The sequence below is a fragment of the Myotis brandtii genome, unplaced genomic scaffold, assembly GCF_000412655.1.
Source record: "Myotis brandtii unplaced genomic scaffold, ASM41265v1 scaffold399, whole genome shotgun sequence".
NCBI classification, from domain to species: domain Eukaryota; kingdom Metazoa; phylum Chordata; class Mammalia; order Chiroptera; family Vespertilionidae; genus Myotis; species Myotis brandtii.
The window spans coordinates 1,626,619-1,634,206 of NW_005365325.1; the positions used below are offsets into that span (position 1 = coordinate 1,626,619).

The following is a 7,588-nucleotide window of genomic DNA, read 5'->3' on the forward strand; positions in this document are numbered from 1 at the left end:
TTCAAAATAACTTTAATTTGGATCCAGTCAATATTGCTGCACTCTTATTTGAATTATCTGCTTTTGAGTAAGGAAGATTTAGTACACCTAGTAAAATACCAGGGGAAACCATAATATCTTAAAGAAATCTGCTGTTGTTTAGAAAACTGCATGAACAGTTCTCACTTGCAAATGGTTATTTATTGCTTAGCTATTTTTAGATTTTTTTGGCATGCGTTTCTCACAGTAGCCTCTGGTGCATTTTGCAGAGTTTAGTAATTAGCTTTCCCATTAGCTTACACGCAACATAGAAGATAACATAAACAAAGGGTGTATTCATATAGATCAGCACATGTTCACAGGCAGACAGGTAAACAGGTGAGGATACCTTTGATCCAGAGTTTATCAGCTGAGATTATTTTATTCTCTACAAACCAAGAATCTTAAGTGCTTCCTCTTTGTTCAGAGAGTATGGTTTGCTTTGGGGCCATGCCTATGTGCCTACAAGCTTTTCAGGAGGCTATGAAATGTTTATACTCTGAAAATAAAATTATTAGCTGTGAAATACAGAACAAAAAACAACAACTGTAAAATATCACATAATTTCAGTGTAACATTGTCTACTAGTCAGCTGCAACTCAATTATAAAACAGTTTACATAACCTCTAATGTGGAATGTGGAAGCATTTAAAATACACTAAATAGAACACAGAAAAGATCCTCTATAAGTAAGAGTAGCATGGATTTCCCAAGATCTTAAAAACACCTGGCATATTGCTGCTAGGATCAGTACACTGGATTTATGTTGGTCCCTGTTTAGAAAATCTCATTCTGCCCAGACTCAGATGAGTAACTTCCCTTTGGAGGACATAGATGAGTTGGGCAGTTAAGCTGGTAAGTTGAGTGGCCTGGTTTAAAAAAGATGAGCTAAATCAACCTGATTTCTTATAGAAGTTTTCACGTATGTGAAGGACCTTTACATTGAAAGACCATAAAACAATGGGGCTAAGTCAGCCATTATGGGGCTGCATGCATGAAGATATTATGGGAAAGCAGAGACTCATTGCTGAGAAAGACCGTATATGACTAATTCCCTGTGTTTTGCTAAATCTTTGTTCTTTACCTTTTTTCTGGATTCCTGTAGTTTGTGACAATATCCTTACCTTCGGCCCACTATTGTCTATGAGCTGGCTTGAAATGCTTTCTGTTACTTGCTACAAAAGAACCCTTAATGAAACTGAAGTTGTAACAGAGGATAGCACATCCTGTCTTTCTGGAGAATAGACAAGGCCAGAACAAGGAGAAGAATCTGGGAACTACATTTACAAACCAGGACACCTGGGGATAGCAGGTATGAGAGCCTTTTATGTAAATGTGAGCTGTGTTCAGATGTAGAACTGGGAACACTTCAATCTGTCCAGGACCATCTCCCTAGTCCCTCCTATCCCATCCCCAGGCACTTAGAAGGGTGACTAAGCCTGGTGGTTAGCAGTTAACATTTACAGCACATTGACATGGTATGGGGAGAACAAGATAACAACAAGAAAGGTACTGTGGTCTCCTGCTCTGGTGGAAGGTTGTGCCCTGAGGGATCTGGAAAAAGGGGATTACTCTGACATTTCCAAGACATGTTATTGCATGTGCAGAAAGACAATAGACAGGCTCAATTAAGGTAAAGAGTTCCCTTTGTCAAGAAAGATGCTGGCTGAGTACCTCACTACCTGCCATAACTCGCTTTTAGTTAGGAAGTTTTAATTTCAGACCATCCTATGTAGTTACTTTAGGTCTCTGAGTTTGTAAGGCCCACCATGCAGACCTCCCCTGAGGTTGTCAGGTTTAGTATGTGGCCATTTTTTGTCCACATCTGCAATAATCTTTTTTATTTAAGAGCAGGGACCGTGTTTTTGATTATTGCTACTGCTTAGTGATAAGATGAACACCTGAGACAAAGTTATAAATTAACCTAGTTATGAATAACTGGAAAGGAGCAAAGGGAAGGCCAAATTTGGTAGGCATTCATTTATGCAGTCTTGTAAGGAGGCTGCAGTTTAACACTCTCCAGGTCTATTACCCGCAGATTGATAGGGGAAGGGACTGGACAGGAGAAGAATACACACATGCCCAGTAAAGTCTAGGTGATATAGGGAAGGTACCTGTCTGTCAGTCACACCTGGGAACAGGTCATTGGCCAGCATAGGCATGGCTACTACAAGGGCATGACATTTGAGATATTTAATCTCCTAAACAAGGGCATTCTCTCTCTTGTTGCTCTTGCCTCTTATGCTCTGAATTCATGCTCCTGGCTTGTGGGGCTCTTACACTCTTGCATTCTTCCACATAGACCACAGCCATGTGGACCCCACACAATAGACTGATGACCTGCAACTAGCCTAATGCTAAACCGGACCCAACTCCACCATGGAACGGAGACTGGACACTGGCTTTGCTGCTAGCTCTACTGAATCCCCAGGACTGGATTAAGGGAAATGGGACTTCTGAAACCGAGGGATATAATTCCATGAAAATAAGCTTTCTACCACATCTCATCCTCCTATAGGGGCCTCCAGAAATACTTATTCCAGTGACACCTCAAGAGCCCTACTCCCACTAGCAAAGGAGAAATACCATCCACAATTTTCTCCAATAACAAAAGGAGATGCTCAATAAAATTTTGTTGAGAGTACCTAGGGAGTCATGGCCACGGGTGGTCCCTGGCCCCCCAACCGGCATGCGGAGGAGGGCAGCCTGCAGCTCCACATCATGCGGCTCTGGGAGTATGCCACCACCCACACCAAGGGGTCCGCACGCAGCTACGACCTGTCCAGTGCCTATGATTACACAATGCCACCCATGGAGAAAACCCTTCTGAAAACTGACATTCAGATAGCTCTTCCTTCTGGGTGCTATGGAAGAGGAGCTCCACGTTCCAGCTTGGCTGCAAAACACTTTATAGACGTAGGAGCTGGTGTTATAGATGAAGATTATAGAGGAAATCTTGGTGTTGTACTATTTAATTTTGGCAAAGAAAATTTTGAAGTAAAAATGGTGACCGAATTGCACAGCTCATTTGTGAACGGATTTTTTATCCAGAAATAGAGGAAGTTCAAGTTTTGGATGACACTGAAAGGGGCTCAGGGGGTTTTGGTTCTACTGGAAAAAAATGAAAATTTATGCCAAGAATAGAAAATGAGAAACAAAGAGTTTTTGTTTGGTGTTTTGCACTTCTGTAAACTTAACAGCTTTAGATTCTAACAATATTTGGTTCTCTTATGATCAAGGAAAAAGGTACTCTGTTGGCATCACATTGAGCTTTTTGTGTTTGTCTACATTTGTTGTTGTATAATATTTATGGTAACCTATAGGTTTTTTTTCAATCAAATGTACATCAATTATAGATCCCCAGAACTGTATTATTTAATTCACTAAATGCTTCCCATTCAACAACTTATTCTTCAGTTTGCTTTATAAATCATAAGCAAAGCCTTTTAATCAATAAATTTAAATTCTTTCACAGATACAAATGATTATTGTAAACTGAGCTAAAAGATAATAAAAAGTTAAAGAAATAAAAAAATTTTGTTCAAGGAACAATTAATACTGCTCTAGCCCCTCAGAGAAATCCAAGAGTAGTTGCTTTAGTCAAATGCCCCCCCCCAACCCCCAAGGGCTGTTATAGATCATTAGAATTTTACTGTAAATATAATGTTAAATTTACTTTCAGGTGAAAACTTATATAAGAACTGGAGGCCCGATGCGTGAAATAGGCACTCCCGCTGTGGGAAAGCACTGACCACCAGGGGGCAGCTCCTGCATTGAGCATCTGCCCCCTGGTGGTCAGTGCACATCATACCGACAGGTCATTCTGGTGTTCCAACATAATGGTCGCTGGGCTTTTATATATATTTATAGATTTTGAAAGGGACTCTTTCAAGACACCATCTAAAGGGAACTGTGATCTCCCATGTGACCTTTGGAGATGTCAGCCTATGAGTTTGTGCTTATTCAGAATAAGAGCTGATTTGTGAGGTCAACTGAGAAACAAATTAGAGAGGCTTCTGGTGTATATGAAACCTGACAGGTGATGCATTGCTCTCAGCAGTCACTGTTGAGAAACCATGAGTTAGCATCCTTATGACACTCATACTCTTAGCTTTGTTTGTTTTGGTTTTTTGTTCTAAAATACATCAGTGGGCCAATCCCCAGAACTGTGTTTCTATCTTTAGCCAGGAGTGGGGAAAAGTGAGCAAAGAGCAAAAATAATTTGGGGTAGATTTCTTAACTGCTCTTAACCTAGTAGAAATGTCTTTTACATGAAAACATTTTTTCTACAACTCTGGTCATGTTTGGGAAATCACATGCAGGACAGGGTCTTTCTAACACTTAACCATATAAGAAGGGGTGCTGGTCTGATGAAGGGGAGGTAGTCATGGCTGAGATGGGTGTTGGCAGCCTGGAGGAAGCGTGTAAAGGTGTTTATGCTGCAAAACAGAGTCCTGCTGTAAGCCACGATGATACCTGTCTTAGGAGTTGAAAGGTGTTGGTCAAAATTAAAATAGGGGAGAGGGAGAAGGAACCAACTCCTAAGAGAATGGAATTCAGCCTGCTCTATAATCATTGACCATATTTAAAGCAGCCTTAAGAGAGTTTGGAACACATTTTTGGCAGGAAGAAGAGCATGACTCTTATTTTTTTTAATAAAAAGGTCCGTGTTTAGGTACATGGGGAAAGCTCTTTGACATAGACTATTAAGAGTTCATACATCTCCCCAGGCTCTGTCCAGGTGGCGTAGGGGAGCATAGGGCTCTGCCCCGTGATGTACCGTCCCTTTCCACAACGTTGGAGAGAAAGCCGGGCCTTGTGTCGGCGCCTGCATATTCCTACAACTTCTCAGAGTCCTGTGGACGATGACTGGGGAGACAAACCATGCAGGAAACATCTAGAAAAGAAAATGAGTTCATACAGAAGGCATAATGGGGTAGTTTCTGTAAGAACCGAAACACCATTCCATACCTAAACCTTCCTTGATTTACCTTGTCTCAAGTTTGCTCCTGATTGATTTTGCCAGCAGACAAGACTGTGGTTATTTTTATTTGCACCCCAGTTGCTATTTCACTTAAGTGAGCCTCCACACTGCCCTATTTCCTAACCACATATAAGGAAAGCAGAACAAAGGCTAATAGCATGATTCTATGTCATCTTGTTAGAGTGGATCTAACAGGGAGGATTTCAACAGCAGTGTCACCCCACATTGGTGAATCACTGTTCAAAGTGAAGTGCATTGCAAATTTGAAGTTACTTCAATTAAAGAAGGGCATTTTTTATTGATTTGCATTTTAAGAAACTAAATCTGATTATGGTTATGCCAATTCAATTCCACTCACTTGGCTTCTGAGATGCAATCATAGATGGAGGAGAAAGGGGTGCCATCGAACCAAGAAGCCCAGGAATGCCTATAATTCAGTCTTTTGAGTGGACGGCATAGCTGCTGATCTGGGTTTGTCTAAGGGTTGATGTTTTCTCACTATAATAAGACTTAAATGAGCTTTTCTAATGTCTTAAAACCTGACCAGGGAGTGTGTTGTGTAGGTGAGGTACATTTGGCCTGCATGTAGAGATGGAGAGGAGTTGAGATGTAGTGTTGTATTGTAAACCCTAGCTTATACTCTTGAGCATGGCATATCTAAAGTCACCATCACTGTTACCCTTGTCAATTCCATATTGGATCCTCTGCTTATCTTTGCTTATCCTCACATCTCCCATGCTCATTCAGTAGCCTTTGTCCTGTGGCTCCTTCTGCCTTGAAAAACCTTTCTCTCCAAACTCAATTAAGCAATTCCCTCTACCTATGTATGACTTCTGTCAGACCCTTACCACATGAGTGCGCTGACTCAGTTCTCACATGCTAGACCATAGGTGTCCACCCAGGGCAAAACAGCTGCTTTATTCTCCACTGTGCCTGTCACAGTGCTGTGATCAGTCAGGAATCAAGTGAGTGGTCAGTCTGTCTCTCCAGGGTTGATGTTTTCTCACTTTAATAAGACGTAAACATGCTTTTCTAATGTCTTAAAACCTTACTGGTAGGCATAAGATGGAATGGGAAGTGGTGGTGAACAGTCATTAGAAAATCTGTGTACAAGAAACTGAGTGACTCACATTTATAAGGAATTATGGGCTGCTCAGAGTACCCAAACCCATAAATTTGGGACTTTGGAGGCATGGAGTCAAGTTGCCCAGGAACCTCACCCTCACATCCCTTCAGAACTTTAAGTCAGGTAGTTGAGAGGCTGGGGCAAACCGGGGGAAAAAAAGTGATTTTATTTTAGTTTTCTCCCAACACATGCACTGAACTATCTTGGCCAACATAAGTCTTCATTATTCATTCATTTTAGTACATTTTTATCAAGTGCCTACTCTGGGTTAGGTATTGCGCTGGTTGCTTAGGATACAGCCCCGGTTTCAAGGAGGTGTCTCCGGCTTCTTGTGGGAAGAGAGGAGGAGTAAACAGAACATTGCAATTCACTGGGGACCATGGTCCCCAAAGTGAACAAAAGCACTTAGTTTGTATCCCACAGGGCCTCCTATCTGCTTTGTAGACAGGAAGATCCGCTGCCCTTTGCCCCTTTCTATGTAAACAAAGGCTTCATGGTGCAGTCTGAACCATCTGTGCCACCACTGAGAGAATGCAAAGCCAGGGAGAAATTATTTGTTGTGGTAGGTGTATTTGGGGTGGGAAGCTTGAAGAATTTGGACCAGTAATTTTTGCTCTCTACAGAAAATAGAGTTTGGGGATTGAGACAAGGTAGATTTTTGTTGGTCACAAGTGAATCTTTCTAATGTTTATTTGTGTGGGTTTCTAGGAATTCTTGAGAATTTCAGGGACAGAAATGGAATGTCTCTCCTTTGCTTTATAATTACTTAAAAGGGCAAAGATGTGTGTGTGTGTTGGGGGGGGTATGGGGTGTGGGATAGGGGAAGGGAGGCTGGGGGCAGAGCATACTCTTCTCAATTGGATCCCACCTATCTCTCAGGTTCCAGTTACTCTTGGTCCACCCCAATGCCATTTGCCCATGTATCTTCATAGTAGCTGCTCTAATTCTCTCTGTTTTTCAGACACATCTCCCTTTTCCTTGTTAATCGAGGCTTGCTTCTCCCAAGACAGGTGCTGTTCCATTCTTTGCCCCCCAGGAATACCATTCTCACACCTGCATCATAGTATGCCTCCCCTTGTTTCACAATCTGTCCGTGCATCTGATATAGCCACTAATTTATGACGACGAATGGGCATAGACCACATGGTACTGTCATCGCTAGCATAAGATCTGTTCACATTGCAGACAGTCCGATGTTTAAGGCCCAGTTCTACATAATTAGCTCTATAACTTTGGAGCAAGTTAGTTAACCATTGTAAGCCTTAATTTCCTTCTCTGTAAAATGTTGACAATAATAGTATCTACTACATAATGTGTTTAGTTATTCAGATAAAATTAGACAATATGCATGCAAAGCACTTAGCACAAAGCTGGGTACTGGGTTGGCACTGAACAAGAGTTACTTGCCTTGATCAAGTTATCACTAAATATTTGTTGTATGACTTGAATATCTCCTTGAG

General features: G+C 41.5%; 1 pseudogene; it reads left to right on the forward strand.

The window, feature by feature from the left end:
- Positions 1–2,607: 2,607 nt before the first annotated feature.
- LOC102252501 lies at positions 2,608–3,496 on the forward strand (annotated as a pseudogene).
- Positions 3,497–7,588: the final 4,092 nt, after the last annotated feature.